Here is a 22448-nt window from a genome sequence, read left to right on the forward strand (position 1 = left end):
GAGTATACCGCTATGCTGTACTCATTTAAATATTTGAGACGCGATTATTATTGTGGTTTTGCCGTAGCAGCAGCTGATGATGATGCTGTCATGGCTATTATATTCGGATATTTTCGTTTCTTATAATAAATACGTGAAATTAAAGTTAAAATGCTGGTAATACATCTTTTTTCCTCAAAATTAGCACTTTGTTCAAATTGGTCAAATTGAAAGCCGGCTCGTGCAAGCCATTTCAGCTTATTTGCGCGGCATCCTCACTGGGTTTTAAAGCATAATTATAACACGTGCATAACTGGCCATTAATGTAATGTAAGATGGATGTTTGTGTGTGCGTGTCGCTGATAAAAAATGCTGGTCGTGTAGCCAACCATCCATCTACCGGCCGCGTTCGTCGCACACAACAAGCCTCATTATGGACATTAATGACGGTGTTACCTGTCGTGCTGGGTGGCGCGTGATGCTGGCAGCCCAAAATGGATTCAGTACACCAACAAATACAAACAAACATAAAGTATATATGAGATAGCTGTTGTTAGCTGTGCATTTTTGTTGTTGTCGCTGATGATAATTATGATCCTGGGTCGTCGAATGACTGGCACGGCGCCATTGAACCACTGAAGCTGAAGCGCGCATTTGCAACGAACAACTAAAGCCAAGAGCCAGCTTTTATATTTGAGTGAATGCGCACATTCAATTACCAATGGACAGGACAGGAGATGGGGCAGCACACACACACACACACACCAAATACTAAGCTTGATAGAACGAACTGCCAGTAGATACATATATTTCGATTCCATCTTTTTTCCATAAATAATGAAAGCGATTTTTCAACAAATTCTCCACTCGCAGCGAATGCGACGCGTCAACTACCTGACTGTCAGTGGCATATTGTGGATACATATATGTATGCATTCTATATGCCACAGACGCTCATGTACGCCCATAGGCCACTACAATATGCACATATTAAGTGCAGTTGGTCGGAAATTGGAGACACCGCACACTGTTAATGCGACATTCGAGCAACCTCTGTGGAGCGCTGCACAAGCGTGTATATAAATTACCGATTTCAATAAAATATGTTGAATGATTGCAAATGTGAATGAATGACTGACTGACTGCATGTATTAATGGCTGAGTGACTTGCTGCATGAATGGATTATCATGTACGCGACGCGCCACAACCAAATTGCTGAGCATATGATTTGCTTATTTCTACCTTAAACTCGTTTGGTCATAGCTCATGACGTTGTTTAGACGACTCCTTATCACTCTTTATATTTATTTTTGTTAAGTGATAAACGCAGCTCCGACTCGCCATTGTTTGTGAGTTAGTCATTATAATATATTCACGTAATAGTTGGACTCCAATTTTCCCGGCGCGTCTAATTTTCACAGTGAAGACTTCATCTACTCCGGGTTCGTTAGAGTTCCTTAAGAAATCCGACAAATCAAGGGTACGGCTCCAATTTTTCCGGCGCGTCTCATTTTGACAGTGAAGACTTCATCTACTCCGAATCGAATCGACGAAGTACAACTATAGAAAAACGGATATCAGATGAGGGAACTTGGGATTGAGGTCTTGGGGCTCCAATTTTTCCGGCGCGTCTCATTTTGGTAGTAAAGAGCTCATCCACTTCTGTTTCGTTAAAGTTCCGTAAGAAATCTCATAAAGCAAACGGATCGTATCGACGAAGTACGGTTATAGGAAAATTAATATTAGATATGGGAACTTGGGATTGAGGTCTTGGGGCTCCAATTTTTCAGGCGCGTCTCATTTTGGTAGTAAAGAGCTGAACTTGGGATTGACGTCTTGCGAATACTCAATCAAACCTACCTCAAAATTCACTCTGAAATTGCGCAAGAGTTACTCGGGTTTCATGAGGAAGGTCTACTTTTTTGACGGTTATCTGAAACAGTTTGAATTAAAATCTCAGTGTATATGATATCCAGTCAACGACGGGTTGATACTAGGAGCTCTTTGTAAGATGTTGACTAACGGAATTGCTGTTTGTTGTTCACAAGAAGGGGTATTGCTTTACGGAAGTACTCAACGATGGACGAGCATTCGTGACACATTTACACGACCCAAAACAGTCTGTGAATCGAATGTTTCTAGAATCTGCCGCCTGGAAGCTTATTTTTCTACTTCCTTCACAAGATAGATCTGGGTGGACCATTGCTTCAGTATCTTTCTTCTTCCAGATTTCTCGATCTGTCACTAGTTTTGCATGCTCACCTCTTTGAGGTCATCGATCACTCCATCTACACATCTTTTCTTAGGTCTTCCCCTAGTTCGCTTCTCATATGTATAGCTGTTTTTTTAAAGCTTTCCTCAGTGCTATGTGATTTTACAATCTTTCGACATGCCGAAGCCAGCGTATTCGCGGGGCTTTTATGAATTTCAGTTATCAAGTAAGTCAGGAAACTAGTTATCAAGTAATGCAGACTAGAGAACTAAAATTTATAGTAACGTCTTATGAGTGTGGTAACCATGAACGGACTTTACGAAGTCAGCACCAACACCTACAGTCTTCCCACATCGACTCAACCCAAATGTAACACCCTGTATGACAAAATGTGAAGACTACTACTGCATACGTTTACCAGCAATGTCACGAACACATTACATTGGCATTAATTAAATTTATCAACTGCCAGAATTTCCGATCCAACTCGCCTTCGCTGGCTGACTCGCCAAAAGCAAAAATAATCCAGCCTTTTACGTTATTACTTTTGCAATGCATTTTGCAACATAAAGTTAATTATACGCATTCAAGCGTTGCTCTGGTATTGGTTACATGCATTTAATTAAAAATTATTTATGTACATATGTAAGCAAGTATGCTGAAAGTCTACATATGAAAATGAAAAATAAAAAAAAATAAAAAATATTGCACAGAATTTTAATTGAGCGTGAATGCACCAAATTGCACGCGTCAAATACCGTTACTTATTGTACATGAATATGCCTTTAAACAAGAAAGTAATAATGAAAAAATCTGAGAAATTTTCGTACCAACAAATTTTATGGCAAAAGTTGCAAAATATTTACGCGCTAGTGTAGTAAAAATTTACGCATGACTGAGGTGTTTCTTTTTTCATTCCTCTCCACTACTGTTAATTACTCAAGTTATTTGTAGGATTTGTTGTTTTTGTATAGCATATCTTGCTGCATTAACTGTATTACCCGAGTTATGTACATACATTTCTTGTCAAGGCTCATTAACGCTTTGCTACTACATTTTACTAACCGTCCAGCCATCCGTCTGTCCGTCCACACAGTTTTCTCATTGTTTAAAACATTTTTTGTTTGTTGTTGTATTTTTCTATTGTTGTTTTAGAGCCTCTATATAAACCTAATAAATTTGTTTCAATGCAAATGCCGCTATGAATCAATGCACACTCACCGACGAGCGCGATTAACGGCAAAAGATACGACCATTTAGAGAATGAGGCGGGAGGGAGATGAGGTATAGATTCATTTATATAAATATATATGTATTTGTAAGCCTCTGAACACTAGACGATATAAAAGTGATAAAAGAACTCAGCGCGCTCTCACGCAGCGTGAGCAAAAAGAGAAAGAAAAAAAATCGCCAAGAAATTAAACGAATTAAGTTATGCGGGCTGTTTAGGTGGGGTTTAGGGTGTTGCTCACTCGTGAAGCCTGCGCGCCATTGAGCAGTCGTCAGCAACTAATTCATCACGGTCTGACTAATGCTAAGAGCGATTTCTACTTAAGTAAAGCAAATGTTAATGTGATACAGCAGCCGAGCAAAACAGTAGACACCACGGAGAAGAAAAAAAATCAGTCTCCATGGAAAAAAAAAAAATAACTGGCGAGTGAGTCGCCGCCTGCCAACAACAATTTCGTAAGTAAGCACAATTATGTAAATGATCACAAATAAAAAAAACAACAACAACAAAGATATTGCGCAAAACTTTTAATCACATCGGAATTAATCAATAACTTTGAATTGGCGGCGAGAAAATGAGTGCATTGCTCAAACGTAATTGGTATGAGTAATGATATTGGGGAACACACAGCCGGTGAAGCTATAAATTCTAAGTAAAAACAGTAATAAACTGTGGGCGTCGTCAACTCGGAAAGGGGGGTATAGTGGGACCAGGCGCACTATTGACTTCAAACACGTTTCAGCTTGCATGGCAGCAAGTGGATGTTGTTGTTGTTGTTGCTGCTGTGTTAAATTGTTGCATCATAAAATTTGAGAGCAGCGAGCGGGGAGCGCTGAGAGTGTGAGTGCGAGCGTAGAGTGATTAAGCAAGAAATTAACGATGAAAGCGTTGAACAAAAACGCAAATCAAAATAAAAGCAGACTTAGGACGGACGCAAGGCAGCAGACAGTAGGGTGGCGCTGACGTGATTTTACTACTACTTACTTGGTAGTGATGCCAGATGTATATAAAATGTGTTTGAAACGTTTTTAGAAGTTTCTTAGAAGTAACGAGTAGTGTGATTTTTGAATGATTGGAAGAAATAATGTTTCAAAATAGAAATGTGGGCGCGGTTATTTAGAGATATCATTATTTTCTGAACTAAAATCGTTAAAATATTGGTTTAGAGTATCAAATATTGCTACATGCAAGTTGGCTCTTCGACGTTTGCTGACAAAATTTGAGGCGAACTGTATTTAATTCAAGGCGAAATGCATTACCGGATCAGAAGTGTTCAATATTTTTTTATTATAAAAAAAATTCAAAATTATTGGCAACCCTTAAGCATAATTACTCACAATTAGTCAACTTTAGAGACTTTCACTGATAGCAAATGGCTAATTAAATAAAATAATAAAAAAAAATTTAAAAAATTCAAAATTATTGGCAACCCTGCAACAGGTTGATTGAACATTATTTCGCTTTTGATACTTTCACATACAGCCAATGGCTAATTAAATAAAATTAATAAAAAATTGTGTTTATTATAAAAAAAATTCCAACTTATTGGCAACTCTGCAACATGTTTACTCACAATTAGTTAACTTTCACTGATAGGTAAGTGATTTTCAACGACTAATTAATAAAACAAAAACATAAAATTTAAAAAAAAAATTACATATGATAATATAAAAAAACCATATTATAAAAAAATTTCAAAATTATTGACAACCCTGCGACACGCTTACTTGGCATCAGTTAACTTTCCATAGACTTTCACTAATAACCAAAGGGTAATTAATCAAAATAATTTTAAAAAATATTTAAAAAAAATTTTAAATTATTGGCAACCCTGTAACACGCTTACTGAGCATTAGTTAACTTTTCGGAGAGTTTCACTAATAACCAATGTCTATTTAATATTCAAATAAATTAATTAATTTTATTAAATAATAAATATTTAAAAAAATTATAAATTATTGGCAACCCTGTAACACGCTTACTGAGCATTAGTTAACCCTTTATAGCATCATGTGACAGATATGTTACAAACCCTTTTAGAGGGTACAAAACATAGGAAAATTAATTTTTCCCTTTTTAGTGTGATATAGCAGGACTGTCACACAACGTATTTTTCAATTTGAAAATTCTCTGGATTTTTATGTATTGGTATCACTTATAAAACGGCACTTTCTTTTTCGCTGTGGTAAAGTTAGTGAATGCACGTGCTTGCAATTACCGAAAATATAAAAAATAAAAATTTGTCAGTGTTTTAATGAAATATTTAGTGGAAAAGTCCAGGTAAGTTCAATATTATGTTTAATTTCTATAAGATAATACGAAAAATGTTCACTAATAAAATATATATTGAAGTTTAGGTTTGTACCATTTCTGTAACATTGAGTAATAAGGGTCACTAAAAATTTGTTTGTGTTGATTTCTTATATCCTTCACCAGAATGGCGTCTCGTAATTTATCTGCTGATAAAATTCTTGATGAGTTGATGAATTATGAAAGTAGTGAAGATGGGTTCGAAACTGACGATAATAGCGTTACAGATCCCGATTTTGATCCTGAGGGCGATATAAGTTCAGACTTTGAACTCGATTGTGAGCAAAATTACGCTCTTTTGGAAAACGAAAGGGAAGATATTGACGTTCGCTTAGAGGAATCAGCCATGCCTACAAATGCCACTCAGAAAGGATCACATCGCCCTAAACCAAAAATGAATGTAGTCTGGAAAAAAAAAAATATTGAACTAAACGAACATCAAATACGTTTCACTGGAAAGGAAGAACTACCAGCGTAGAATATGTTGGAAATGTGCGAGGAATAATATAGCCACCGTTGTCTGGAAAGATAACAAAAGGGTAACTCTTGCTTCTAATTTCGCTGGTGAGCTACCGAAGTCCACAGTACGCCGCTATGATAAGGCAAAAAAAGGTACATAGATATTGTAGTCGAGTATAATCGGCACATGGGTGGGGTTGATCTCATTGACAGCATCATGGGCCGCTATAAGATATTGCTAAGAAGCAAGCGATGGCATGTTCGTCTAATTTATCTCTTTTTAGACCTTGCAATGTCTAATGCTTGGCTCTTATACAAAAGAGCTCATAAAGAAAAAAATTAATGGGCAATCAGTTGTCATCTGCTGATTTTCGTTTAGATGTTGCCACGGTGTTGTGCAAATTGGATACAAAGTCCCTTATGAAACGAAGAGGAATTGAAGCGGAGATAAAATATAAAAAGCATAAGGACCCAGCCCTTCCTCCTATGACAGTTAGGCAAGATCAAGTTAGACACTGGCCGGTATGGGCAGAAAAACGAATTCGTTGCAAGCGCCCAGGATGTGTTGGAGTATCACAAACGGTATGTGAAAAATGTGGTGTGGCTTTATGCTACAACAAGCAAAACAACTGCTTCGAAGAATTTCACACTTCTTAAAAAACATTTAAATATTCACGAAATACAAATATTAATATTTAATGAGCTTAGAGACGTTTTTACATAACGTGACATATCTGTCACATACCCTTTTTTGTTGTTTTTCACCCAAATAAAAAAAAAATTGTTTAAACTATAAAACACGTATTTCATTTCTATCAGAAATCTATTAGAAACGATACAGTTTTTCCGTTTTTACTTAGTTGAGTTATAAAGGGTTAACTTTTCGGAGAGTTTCACTAATAACCAATGTGTAATTAATATTCAAATAAATAAATTTATTTTATTTTTTATTTTATTTAAAACTTATTGGCAACCCTGCAACGCGCATACTCCCAATTAGTTAACGTCTGAGACTTTCACTGATAGCCAATGGCTAATTAATTTAAATAAATCAAATTCGCATATATTTAAAGGCAATTTGTTGTTGTTATTGTTGTAATGCAAAGGACTGCACCTAGTATATCATCACAACTTTAAATAGTGTATGACTTAAACTGCTTGTTGTTGTTGTTATTGATGTATAATGATGACTTTACAAACGACAGTTAAACGTTGACTTTTATCAGCAAAATGGATAATCATTTTCGTTATTGGCTTTAATGAAGATTGCTTAATGTAATGTGTGTAATTTTGTTGTTGTTGTTGTTACGCTTTTTGTCATTACGATTATCAAGTGGCCTGGTCAGGAGTTGCAAATTATACAATAACAGTTACTTGTTTTTTGGTGTGATTCTGGCACTGTTGCTGCAAGCGATTATATTGTAATTATATGTTGTTCATTGTTGTTGTTGTTTGTCGTAGTTGTTGCTGCTGTTGCAATTGCTGTTGATAATGTCACTTTTGAATTGCATAAATTAAATTGTTTTTGCTAACAGTTATGAAAATTAAATGAGCGCAACGTACATAAATGGGCGGATTTGTATAACAAAGCGCTTCTCTGTGTGTGTGTGTGTGTGTGTGTGTGTGTAGTTGAGCTAGAATTTCATATTCTCTATTTGTAGGTGTGTGTGTTTGTATTTACGTGCCTAGAATATGCATAGCGTAATTTGAATTGAATTTAGATTAGAAATGTTTGCACATTCGTTGCATACTACAACTACATACATACATACATACATATATATGCATTTAAATGGAAAAACTGTTGTTTGCCATATTATAATACATACATACATACACATATGTATATTCACACAATTATATGCATATACTCTCGCACAAATCAACGTCATACCTCTGCCATTCATTAACTAAATATTATTTCACAAAATGTGTAAATACCGTTATGCAGCACAGTTTTCGCACACAATGCGACCAAATTTTGCGCACAATTGTCCTTAACTAAACATAATTTCAGGCGCGCATGCATATTTTATACATGTATTTGCAAGGTAATTGAATTTATAATTTACCAAATTTTATTTATTTAGCTTTGGATCTTGATTAGTAACATAAACTAACTGAAATGTTGAATGTGTGTGCGTTGTACGCCATTGGCTTTGACTAATTAATTGCGCATTTTACTAAAATTAATTAAAACCGATTTATTGCATTGTTTGGTCGGAGTAATTGCAATTTTCTGATTGATTTAATTTCTAATTGTATTGGCTTCAAATGACAGTAATTGTCTCTAGGATATTTTCAAATTGGATTATGTGTGTGTTTCAGACAGCACCTTAATTTAAGCAATTAGGCAATCTAATGGACTAAATTATGAGGCTGTTTGTATCAAAAGAGCTGTGTTTGATTATATATACATATATTGAATAATTTAGCAGAAATTCAGAAAGATTTGGTTGTCAAACCGTCCTGCAGAGAGGTTAGACTTTCCCAGGGAGGCATTATGAGTCTTAATTTCGCTAGACATCTTATAGTTAGCATTTATTTCATCTATAAAGTTCTACGAAAATTAAACTACAGCGTAATAGCGTTTTTACACAGCCAAATTAATGAATCAATCAAAATTTTTATTGAGAAACGCTTTTTTGCCTTTTACACTGCCGGTTACTCGATAACCGATCAGCTGTTAGTTAGTTGGTAAGTTTCAACAGCTGTTTGCTATTTTTAGCAGCGACATCTACCGTAGCTATCTTTTATCAAAAAATACAGCCAATCGCAGACAAATAAAGTATATCGTACGTATTTGTCACAGAGTCGCATTTCATTTCCAAGTCGAATAAAATTCAATTAAAAATTAATGTAGATTTTTATTTTGTATGGTAAATCGATCATAATAAGCGGTTTAATCGAGCAGAGGCCGGTTAATGGATCAATTAGCTGCTGTGTAAAAAGGTTATAATGGAGTAAATTATGAGGATGTTTGTATAGAGTGTTGTGAGGTATTAAATTTATCTTAAAATAAGAAATATTTGGGTGTCAAAGCGTAGAATAGTGAGTTCAGACTTTCTACGTGAGTCACGCTTTTTCAGAAAGCTTATAAATTTAGCATTTCCAACCAACATAAAGGTTATAAGTAAACGCAACCGAAATGTAAATCTCTACGAAAACTGTTTGAAGAAGCTTAAATCATTTTACAATAATAACAACAATAAGAAGAAGAGTGAGAAAACTTGTCAGGAAACGCAAATAGTCTTACAAACAGCTTAAAAACTTACTTTTAATCAAATTTATTATTAGAAATGATGTCTTAGTTCTCAACTTCGTTAATGTGAAAAATTCAAAAACTCACCTGAAAATAAAAAAAAATATTTTATTAGATTTTTTCAACAATTGGCATTCATAAATAAATAACAACAATAAAGAAATAAAATAGTTTGAATTATATGACCCTAGAATAACGCTTACAAATAATAATTTGTGTCATCTGTATTTTCCCATTAACGGTATTTTTATGCTATTCGCACAGTAAAGCCTGACAATTAAAGCGAGTTTATTGCGAAAAACTAATAGAAGTTACGAAAATAGAAAGGCGCTTAAAAGCTGAAATATATTAAGAGCTTTTCTAATTAGCATAACCCTAAAATCGTACAATAAACTAAAGCTTTTAAGAGCCAATTAATTGGCCTATTTCTAAAGTGAGAGTCTTTGAGACTACGCTTGAGTCGCCAAACGCGCGACAACCAACAATTTTTTTTTTTAATTTTGCTGTTGTAATCAACGCAAGCAACTCAAATTAAGACCGAAATAAAGAAAAATCACTAAGCTAAAAAAAACAACACGCGACCAAAAAAAAGTTGCAAAACTTGCAAAATATTGCAACGTCGCCGCCGCCAGCAAGCCAACGTTATCCGCTAACCGGTTGCCAAATACACGCGAACCGCATGAACGCACCGCAAGCCGAACGTGGTGAAGAGTGAGGAAGCGCACGCGAGTAGTAGAAACGAGTTGACGCTGGTTGGAGCAGGTGAGGGATGAGGGGTGCTCGGGGGAGCGCACACACTGAAATGCATCGCTGTAATGCGTGCGAACGCATAATGCGCACGGGCGAGAAAAAAGACGAAAAAGAGACGAGCAAAAAATCAACCGATGCATTTTCAAAAGCTGGCGCATAAACCGCAAACTATATGTATGTGTGTATGTGATGTGGAAAAGTCGCGTGACAAGCTAATATACAGCGAGTCTTATGGATATGAGTGTTCACGAGTGATAAGCTAAGACTTGCAAAGCCTTATAAATAAATCAGATAACAAAACTTGTTGATAAAGTGGTCACCAGGCAATCACGTTAAATTTCTAGTGAGCTTTGTTACCACAGCTGATTTAAAGCTAGGAGCAAGTAGGTTTTACTTTCTTTCACAAAAAAGTATGGCGGATCCATTAGTATTCTCAAGAGTTTCGCAATACCTCTATATAAATCAAGCAAACTCAGTGAGTAATTTATCGGTTCACCTCACTTTGTACTAACTGCCGAGGCGTACAGAACCATAGATATTTGTTTTATATTATGAAAGTTGGACCGCCATTAAAAGAGATAAAAGTTTTTTGTGGAGTGTAACTTGGTTCGTCGAAAGATCAGATCAGGTTAGAACAGATCAAATCATATTCCATCTGATTGCAGATTCACAGTGTCTGTATATATTTGGTTTCGAAAGTTCATCAAGAAAGAGTTCATGAAGGTGTTCAATGTCATTAAAGCTTGCCATCTCTTTCTTTACAAAATCTTCAGAAAGAATTTCGTAGGTTTTCTCAAAAAAAATTGTGAGCTTTCTTGTAATATAGTACCTACTAAAGGATTAAAAATTAAAAAAAAAAACCCTAAGCTAATACTCAAAAGGTTTAACAGACTGAAATATTCGTGATTTATACACACATATTTATGTATTTCGTTCATTTAAAGAATTCTTGAAGCGTGCAAAGAAATTCAAATAAAAGCGAACGTCAAATACCCGCTCTAAAATTAGCAATAAGGAAAAAATCTCAAATGACGCATTAGCTAAGACGCATAGCTAAAGACTGGTCGGGGAAGAGTCAAAAAACACAAATGAAGTAATTCCAAAAAAGAAGGAAATGAACAGCAGTAAAACCAGAAACGTGACGCCTTAACCTACAAATCACGAGCGATTTCGAGTACATATAAAAGCAACACAACGCACAAAACAAAAGTAAAAAACATAAAAAAAAACACAATAATGGTATTAAAAAAGACAAAGCCAAAGGCTAGTGTGGAAAACAGTGTTAACAGTGAAACATAAAAATAAAACCAAAAATATGACGAGAAATTAAATGAATGCAATAAACAGCAAAGATAAACGGCATTAATGAGCAGGCAAAGCAAAACAAAACAAAACGAATGGAACAAAACAATCTGCATAAATACATATACACATACCCACATACAACCATCGGTATGTAGAAAAAATATACGGCCGATAATAAAAGCGATTATGAAAGTATATAAATAAAACAAAAACGAAGCAACAATTCTAAGCACGAAAAAATACGAAGCAAAAAAGACCAGTAAGACAGATGATAATGGGTCAACGGCGAAAAAATTACTTAATGACTTTGTGGAGCGCTGAAAGAAGGTGGAAAGATGTGAACAGTGTTGGTGTGAGACGGTAGAAGTGTGAATATAGAGTTTGTGGAACACTGTCTGCTCGGATCTAGAAGTGACGAGTGACAAATCAGTCTTTGAAATGAGTCGGCAATACGTTAAATGCTTTGGAGCCGAGAGAGATTTTGAGTTCTAACTGAGACTTTTAGGAAACTATGGAACTTACAAAACATTATCTTTTTTCATGAACGAATTAGAAGTACGGCTAGTTGCTAGCTTTCCTACTGGGCCCTTATTAGACACAAAGTCTTATGAAAAACATGGAAATAGTCAGGCACTGAGTCAATCCGAGTATGTAGTATGTAAACAAATAGCAACAACATTAAAAGAACACTTGAACACTTGCGACTTTTCATCTTAGAGTGTATGAACTCATAAGCACTTCAAAGCGAGGCGACGAAATTTACTATTCAATGACAATTTCACAGATCTAAAACTATTTTTATTGAAATTAGCGTTGTTTTTTTGTAATAAAAAGCAAAAAAGCTGCAAAGAAAAAAGAATTACTGAAACTCTTCCACTCGAACTACTGGCATAAAAGACAATTAATGCTAATTACTTAGAGCTTTCAACGTTTATTTCTCTCGTCACTTTATAGAACTGAAGAGAAGCAAAAATTGAAAAAATTAAATTAAAAAAAAAATAAATTAAATTAAAAAAAATACTCTAAAAAAATTAATTCAAAAAGAATAAATTAAAACAAGTAAGGAAGGGCTAAGTTCGGGTGTAACCGAACATTTTATACTCTCGCAATTTATTAATTTAACTTTATTTATATTATATAATACACAATTTGACCCACATATTCGTCATATATATTGTAAAAAGTCCATTGAAAGTTGGAAACCATAATATTAGGTTAGAAGCACCGAGGTCCTCGTATTCGATATATGGGGCCTTAAAAACCTATGGTCCGATTTCGGCGATTTTTAGAATGGGGCTGCCACACTATTAACATAGTATTTGTGCAAAGCTCTGCACCGATATCTTCACTAGTACTTACCTTATATATTGTAAAGTAAACGAGTCAGATCGTCTTCAAAGTTCTGGTATATGGGAAGTAGGCGTGGTTGTGAAGCGATTTGGCCTATTTTCACAACATATCATTGGGATCTAAGGAAACTATTACAAACCAAGTTTAATTGAAATCGGTCGAGTAGTTCCTGAGATATGGTTTTTGACCCATAAGTGGGCTACGCCATTTTTCCATTTTGTAAAAAAATTTGCGTGCAGCTTTCATCTGCCATTTCTTATGTGAAATTTAGTGTTTCTGACGTTTTTCGTTAGTGAGTTAACCCACTTTTAGTAATTTTCAACCTAACTTTTGTATGGGAGGTGGGCGTGGTCATGATCCGATTTCTTTCATTTTTGGACTGTATTAGGAAGTGGCTAAAAAAAACGACTGCAGAAAGTTTGGTTTATATAGCTCTATCGGTTTCCGAGATATGTACAAAAAACTTAGTAGGGGGCGGGGCCACGCCCACTTCCCCAAAAAAAATACATCCAAATATGCCCCTTCATAGTGCGATCCTTTGTACCAAATTTTATTTCCATAGCTTTATTTATGGCTTAGTTATGGCACTTTATGTGTTTTCGGTTTTCGCCATTTTGTGGGCGTGGCAGTGGTCCGATTTTGCTCATTTTCGAAAGCAACCTTCCTATGGTGCCAAGTTTCATCAAGATATCTTAATTTTTACTCAAGTTAAAGCTTGCACAGACGGACGGACGGACAGACAGACATTCGGATTTGAACTCCACTCTTTACCCTGATCACTTTGGTATATATAACCCTATTTCTAACGCGTTTAGTTTTGGGTATTACAAACAACCGTTATGTGAACAAAACTATAATACCCTCTTTAGCAACATTTGTTGCGAGAGTATAAAAAATTTAATTTGAAAAAAAAAAATTAATTTAAAAAAAATTTAATCAAATTAAAAACGATAAAATAAAATAAAAATTAAAAAAAGTTTAGTTGAAATTTGAAGCAATTCACGCAATTTAAACATGTAAATCTTATTAAAATCAAATATTGCGCAATAACATTGAGAATTTAAATAAAAATATTATTTTGAGGCATTTCTAAAAATAAAGAATAGCAGTACATTCAAAAAAATTACTTTGCTTTTTCAAATTTCAGCGCTTTGTTTACCATTTCATTGTCTGTTTAATGTTTTTGTTTCAAATTATTTTATTTTTTTATTTCAAATTATTATAGCGAGCAGCATGCAATGTAGCAACAAATCCCATAAGTCGTTAAAAATCGCACTCATATGTACATGTATATTTTCATAGAAATGAAATCTCATAAATATTCATAAAATAGAATTCGCGTAAATTGAAAACGTGAATGAGCGTTAGATTGGCTTCATTCGTTTTGCTTCATTTCCCTCTATATAAAGCCAGTTAGTAAATGAAATAAACTAATTGCGATTTTATAAATAATTCAATAGACAAACGAGCTGTAAAATATACCAAAAAATAAAATACGAGCACGAGTACGGCGATAATCCTTGTGGCAATGTGGAAGGCGTTGGATTTTGTCGCATAACAAATGCATTTGTAACGAACTGTTATGTATTTCAAATAAAACGCAGAAAAGTGCGTGATTTGGTCGATATTTTGGCGTTGTTAGTGCGCAAATTTTATGGAATTTAGTGTTTAACCCGAATATCGGACCTCTACATAGCTATCGGTACAGGGTCTCAAGAAGACCATCGCGCATATTCCTCTTTTCCAGTATAGTTGACTTTGTCTCTGCAATAAATTGCGGAATATGGATCTCCAACTGTTTAACGGCATAGAACATTTACTGATATAAGGTCTCAAAAAGTAGTCTTACGGAGTCAAATCGGATAATTTATGTGGTCAAGTAACAGTCACTTTTCAAACAAGATTCATGTTTTCCAGTAAATGTAGCTTCTCTCGACAACAAAAAAGATTGTCAAGATGTTTCATTAAACGGATATTGAAGACTTATAGGTTGTTCTCAATAGAGAACGGATCCTAGTTTGTTCCCAGCTGTTTTTATAGTTTCCCAAACATTGAATTCTACCTAAAAATCTACAAAATACACATTTCCGCCTACATCTGCAATGCCTTCATATACCACAGGTGCAGTATGCTAGTCGCAATCTAAATGAAAGCAACCCGAAAGTAGCACACAAATCGCAATCCAACGCGGTGCGAGTCAAACCAAGGTTGTTTGAACAAAGAAACGCACGACTTCATACGCACAAATCGTAATTAACACACGAATGCATGCAGTCAGTGAAATATATACACCTTGTACAATTTTTGTGCGCATTCGACTGCCGAAATCAGTTAGACGAAGGAGGTAAGGCAACGCCAAAGAACCAAAGAAGGCAACAGCGGTTTCTAAATAACCGTTGCAGCCGACTTGAACCTGACACGCAAAGGCAAAAGAGGCAAAAATGGCTTACTGACAACCACGCAGTCAAGCAGCCAGTGCAGCGAGCGAGCAAGGCAAGCAATGGTTGTATCTACATAATCAGCGTTATGCTGTGCAAATAACTGTGCGTTCGTAGATTTTCGCTAAACACTTCCCGGCGCATTGCATGCTTGCATTCATGCCTTCACTTGCCACCCAAATAGCGGCATGAAGCTTTTGTGTGAGTTTTTTCGCGCGTCGCTGCGCCGCCATGCAACCACTGAGCTCGCTGGCGGCGCTCGCTCGCTCCACACTTCGTTGCACCTTTGGAAAACGCCCACCCCAAACCGTTTTAAGTAATGATCGGAACGCTACACTAATCGACGCATGCGAATGCATGTGGAAAAGAAAAAAAAGAAGTAATACAAATTTAGACTGTATCTCTCGTTGGATTCGCGAGATTCGTCGAAAAAAAGTCAGTGTGTAAGCAGCAAGTTTTTCTTAATTAAGTCTATCCTATCGTCGGTCTAATGATCAGCAGCACGATTTATAATTGCAATCACACAACGCGCTTTTTAAACTAATTCGGTTTCTATGTTTGCTTTGATAACTGTAATGCACCGCGAGTCAGCTAAGCAAGTCGCAATGTATTGACAGTGTCATTAACTAAATTTGTAATGATTACACTCATGCATTTATGGCAATTACACAATTTATGTCTTCCTTAAGTATAATATAATGAGGCGCATGACACATAAGCTTTTGTATTAGAAGCGCTGAGCGAACGAACGCTAATTGGCTATTGTTTCAGTGATGCGCAATCAAATGCGAAACAAGCGTGGATTATATTTAATAAGTCGCGTTGTTGTTGTTGTTATTCATTTTTATTATGATATATGAGTCACTCTGTAAAAATATTGCCAGTTTGATGACAGTAAATTCGAAAAAAAACACATAAAATTGAAAAAAGTGAGGTTAAGGGAAGTGTTTCACAAGTTCAGTTTTGTATTATGAAATATAAGTGAGATATTTAGCAAGTTTCGCAAGGTTACAGCACATTAGTCTTCAAATTCTATGAAATTCTTCTACCAAAAGCAAACATAAGCTTTGAATTATATATCGTTCTTACGAAAAACGATTTTAAGAAGCCACAACCGACTGGAATTTTGAGGATTCTTCTATTAATAGCAATTATATGCCTTGAATTGTACTTTCAGTTTCCACGACAATCGCTGGTAAATAGCCCGAATGGAGCGGATTTCTTAAGATTTCAGAAATTAAAGGCTTGAAATAAGCTTATATGAAAAAAATGTATTTAGCATGAAAGAGTTGAAACGAATGGTCTGAGATCTCTATACATAAGTATAAGAAGTCTTAGTAAGAGGAGTGAAATATTTAATCCACGAGATTTGCTCTTCCTCTGTCAAAAAATTCCTTTGTGAGATCTCTAAAAGTATTGCAATACTTAATGAAATTGAAAAATAGCACGCACAGCGTTGTATTGGACATTCCCATCAACAATATTTCAATTTACCTCTCAGGTATTCGATCAATTGTATGATTACTGTTTCCTACACCGATTATAATTATGTCATCTTTTATTTTTTGAACGAAATCTTTTCTGCAAATGACATGTACCGTTGTGTACTGCAACTACACTCTGCATTCCCTTCACTTTGTTGTTGTTGTTGTTGCTATTATTGTTATTACTATTATTATCATTATTATTATTATTGTGTGTACTTATTAGTATCGTTAGATACTCTTTGCTACAAAATTATTGGTATTGTTTTTGTTTTTGTCAGCGCACCCTCAATACGTGATGTGTATGTGAGTGTGTTTGTAGATGAAAAGTGGTTTGTTCGCAGTCGAGTTTGCAATGCAATTGCAATTGAGTGCTTGCACTGCAATTGAAGATTGCAATATACTCCACTACTCTGCTGTTGATTTGCTATTCAAATTACAAAGGTAATAAGCGATGAGGAAAAAATAGATAGCACGTAAAGAAACAAAGCAACTGCTGGGCATAAAAATAATGATGATGGCACAAAGGACGTGCAAAATGACTATACAAGTGCGCAGATAGGTATGGCAACGACAGGCTGGTATGATGTGCTGGTTACAATGCATACATATGTACATACACATGCCGTTAAAACAAATTTAATAGTATTCTTAAAGAAAATCGTGATATCACTTACTCTTTAATAATTCTTATTATTGTTTATTATTATTTTTTTATTCGAAAATAATATGTCTTGAAGTGAAGAAATATACTCAATTTAATTTCAACAGAATTTTTACGGCAAATATTTTTAATTTTTCTATTTTATTTTATTATTTCCTTTTTTATTAATATTTTTTTAAATTATTATTTTATTTTTTTTTTTTAATTTTTATTTCATATTTATTTTTTATTATTTTTATTTGTTTTATTTTTTATATTTTTTTTATTTTTTATTTTCTTTTTAATATTTTATTATTTCTTAATATTTTATTATTTCTTAATTTTTTATTATTTTTTATTTTTTTTTTGTTAAATTTTTTTTATTTAATTTCTGAATTACTGTACAATTTTTTCTTCGAAATAAAAAAGTTTTTAATATTTTTATTTTTTTATATATTTTCTTGTTTTATTATTTTTTTATATATTTTAATATTTTTTTATATATCCTATTATTTGTTTATATATATTTTTTTTAATTTTTATTTTTATAATTCTTTTTTTATATTTTATTATTTCTTAATTTTTTATTATTTTGTTATTTTTTATTATTTATCAAAAAATGTTTATTTAATTTCTCAATTACTGTACAATTTTTTCTTCGCGATAAAACAGGTTTTTCTAAACCTTTGCAGCCGCAGTTGCGTGCAAAATAATAGCTTTAACATTAAAATATTTCTTTTAATTTCAATTATTTTGCTACATTTTAAGATAATTTATAGACCTAGCTTAAATTTGAAAAGATCGCCACAAAAATTCGTCGATTTTTTTCCACAGAAGCATGAAAACAATAAATTTGCATTTCAAATCCTTTCAAAAACATAGGTTGGCTCCATTTAAGCGCATACCTAACGCACAATAAAAAACACAAAAGCTACCTTTTAACTACCCCAAAATTCAAGAGGCCAGAAACACATCAGCAACTCATACATACATATTTATATAGGTACGTGCATAAATATTCCTGCTCCAAAACCAATTGTCTGCTAAGCCAACGTCAATCAATGTTAAATTTTATTTAATGTGTGTACGTGCAAATGTCGGTTTCACATATGCAAATGTTAGTGTGTGTGTGGAAATGCAGAGGATGCCCAATATTTTCTACTATCCACAAAACCATTTTCATAGCAATGCGAGTTTAAAATATTCATAATCACCGCACACATACCAAAACGGTTTAACACACATACAAACAAACTTACATACATACACCCATCTACATAAGTATGTCTGTATATTGCCGAGTGCTATCGCACCGTATATTGAAGAACATGCAAATGACTACGGAGGACGCTGCTAATATACATATGTACATACATATTTATCCATGTTTGGCTGAGTTTGTGTGTGGCGCAATCACTGTGTGTAAGCATAGCCAAGGTGTTAATGGACTGGGCGAGTGGAAAAAGTGTCGGCAAAATGTCGAAAAACCGACACAAACAACCCAATCCTATGCAGCGACAGCGACAGCCGGTGGCCGGCGACACTAAACGGAAGAACCAATGAGGAAAGGAAAAACAAAAAAAAAAGAAGAAAAAATGTAGGGAAAAAGGTAGGTTTCACAACCGAAACGTAAAGTTTAAACGCCGTCAAAGTCTTTGGAGGTATACGATATGGCAATGGCATGCAATTGAAAGTGCAACGATGCAAATTGAATACGAGTTATAGTGCAATTTGGGTGGCTAAACATAAAAACAAGCAGAGAAGACAGCTATATCAATAAAAAAGCTCTAATATTTGAAAAAAAAAAATGAAAAATAAAAACTGACTGAAGTGATTTTTATTTAAAGCTAACCAATAAAATAATTTACATGAAAAAACATAACTCGACGATCTCCATAACTCGAACTCTTGTATTGGCAATAGAAGTCAAATTTCATACAAATTACCTACCTTCCGAACTCTGACGTCTCTCTAACTCGAAATTTTTTGTGGATTATGTTGATTCGAGTTAGGGAAGTTCAACTGTATTGACCTCATAAAAAATATTCCTTACTCAGTCAATTCACAGACTCTTCCTCTCATTGCTTTTGAGTCGATTTTAATTAAGTTCGATACTTTCCCCGTTAACCAGCAATTAAAAATAAATCAATTTCCTTATTATAACCAAAAAAGAAACCCAACTTCTCTAGAAAAGTTGCTATTATTCGACTTCCTTTGGGACATTTTTGAACAGAGAACTAAAACTTCAAATTTACTAGCCCAATGGCTGGTTGGAAGACACAAAAGCGACATAGTGGAGAAGCGCTGCCGAGTGGAGGGCAGACGGGTCAACGTTGCACAGTAGAGCGCGCTAATTAAAATGAATAGAAGGCAAACAAACAGAACCAAAGACAAAACAAATGGGGCAACTGCGCTGTTGAATGAATGTGAGATGGGCAAAGAACGGCGAGCAAACACACGGAAAGTAAAAAAAAAAGAGACTTGAGCGACACAACGACTGACTGCAGAGAGCAAAACACAGATTGACAACGAGACAAGTTGACAACTAGGCAGACCGACAACTAGACAAAACGACCGAAAGACAGACAGACCGCCAGACAGCTCGACAAACCCACAAAAAAACCAAAAAAAAGTGATAAAAAAAACCAGAGTTGAAAATAGGTTTGTCAAGTGGTCGTCTACAAGCCAACAGACAAAGCGCACCAAGCGCATTGATACAGATAAAGAACAAAACAGATGGAAAAATCTATTAGAAGTGAGTACACGTTGCATATTAGCAGGCTTTTATGAATGTATGAATGTATGTATGTGCTATACACAAGTCAGTGCGGGTTGGAGTTAAAACAAAAAATAAAACATAAAAAATACACAATACCCTCATGTTTGCAAGCTTGTGAGCGCGCATTTCGTAGACTAAACTAGGCTGGCTGGCTCACTAAATGGCTCTGGTTGTAAGGCAGCAGCAGCAGCATCTCATCGTCAACACCGCAGTTAGCGTGAACGATTTACATATTATGCGCCCGCAGACTCGGCAGGGGTCCACAACTCACCAATGTTCAACTGCAAATATATTTACATATGCACAAGCATATAGTACATACATACATACATATGTATGCTTCATGTGCTTGAATATACTGTTTCCACTACACAGCTTTCGTGTGGCGGCACATGACTGAGCCAGCGGTGGGTTTTGCAACGCATTTTTTTTAAATTAGTGTGGGGCTAGCAGCAACAGCAACAGCAACAACAACAACAACTAGAGATAACAAACAAGAACCATGCGAACAAAAAGGGATATGCAAATGAACGCCAATCGCTTGTACATATGTATGTATGTATGAGCACTGAGACATCTATGGCTGTTACCTTTCACTGTCGCACTTTGTTCGTCCAATTTAGTTTGTGCGCTATTTGCATGCAACAGTAAAACTTTTATTTTAATGATTGCTGTCATTATTAACACCAATATCACTTTATACAGTTAAAGATGGTTATTGCTTTAAATTTGTTATTGTTGTTGTTGTTATTGAATCGTTATATGTTTAATTGAAATTTATACACAAACATAAAGAAAAATTATAAAAATGTAGCATAATGGTTCTATATAACTATACTACATTACACTGTTCCCTAAGCAAATGAGTCTGCGATGTTCTTCTTTTTAACTTTTAAATGACATTCAGGATGTAAATAGTGACACTAGTTTATTTGAACCCACAACTGTAAATATAATTATTAGTTGAAGAACGTCAAAGGCTGAGATGTCCTTGTGATTATGATACACACTTCAGAACGTTCCAACAGACTTCTATTTGACATAGGATTACTTCAGATTATGTGTAAGTGATGAGGGACCAACTCGTTTTCATTTTTCATAGAATAAAGAAAACTAAAAAAATAAATAAGAAAAATAAATCTTCAAACGAAAGTGTCTACTACTTGTAGAACCAACATCCAGAAACTTTACAGAAAACTGTTGCCACTACCACCAACAAACAGCTGCACAAAATATCGCACAAAGGTCCACAATACGTGCATTTCTGCCGTCCAAAAAAATCTATATAAATCTTCCATACAAGTAACGACTAGTAATACTCTCATTTTTCGCCAATCTACTAGCGACTGTCACTTGCGAAATTTATTGTTTTATTTTTACCATTCACCAATTATTTGGCTGAGTTGGCACTCTTTCGCACACAATTGTTGCCTGGACATGTATTTATATACCCGGTAAGAACTCTTTTTGTGTATTTTTCGTCGCTTTGGTGGCTTCAACATTTTATTGCATTTTAAATTGACTTTTCGCTCATGGGCAATGCCATTGTAATTGTTGTACTTGTAAGTCCATACTTTACTTGCTATGCCTTGCCAACGTGACTATAACCAAAGGAGAGTTCACACTTTCTTCCCGCTGCCGGCTGTGTAATATATCAAAAGTTTTGAATGGCAGCTCATAGAAATGTTATTGGCCAAATGGAGTTTCGGGCGGTTAGTGGTTTTCAGAGTAGTTGAATGGGCTACAGATGAATATTTGTAAATATGTATGTATGTAAGTAAATACCTATGTACTTGCCTCATTGGCATTGCATGTTTTTGATTGTTTATTGGTCTGCGTGATATTGCGGTAGGCACACTCAATTGTTGTTAGCGCCGGTGGGTATTGTGGTGGCATTGCTAACTGAAATTTATGGCTTGTGTGCAGCTGATTTATGGCAAATACAAAGCTGTGAAGATATGAAGGCAATTAAGGTTAAAAATTGTGTACAGTTGTAGGTGTATTTGTGACATATAAATTTGTGTTTTTAATTAGTTATTTATTATGGAACTTTGCAATGAGTTGGTATTAATAATATTTACGATTGTGCGTAGACTTTTCTCCTACAAATCAAACTAGCGTTATCATTTTGTGTTTATATTGACGCTTATCAGTTCCATCACTGCTATGATTATGCATTATATATAAACAGAATGTACACTAACAAACCTCAAGCCATTAACTTTTTCCGTAACACTTAAGTAAC

General features: G+C 34.8%; 1 protein-coding gene across 2 annotated transcripts in view; it reads right to left on the bottom strand.

Annotated features, from left to right (window-relative positions):
* Nucleotides 1–22448, bottom strand: part of LOC105211179 (7SK snRNA methylphosphate capping enzyme bin3) — a 131571-nt gene that overhangs the window by 107873 nt on the left and 1250 nt on the right. The gene's annotated exons all lie outside the window — the stretch shown is intronic.

The sequence above is a fragment of the Zeugodacus cucurbitae genome, chromosome 6, assembly GCF_028554725.1.
Source record: "Zeugodacus cucurbitae isolate PBARC_wt_2022May chromosome 6, idZeuCucr1.2, whole genome shotgun sequence".
NCBI classification, from domain to species: domain Eukaryota; kingdom Metazoa; phylum Arthropoda; class Insecta; order Diptera; family Tephritidae; genus Zeugodacus; species Zeugodacus cucurbitae.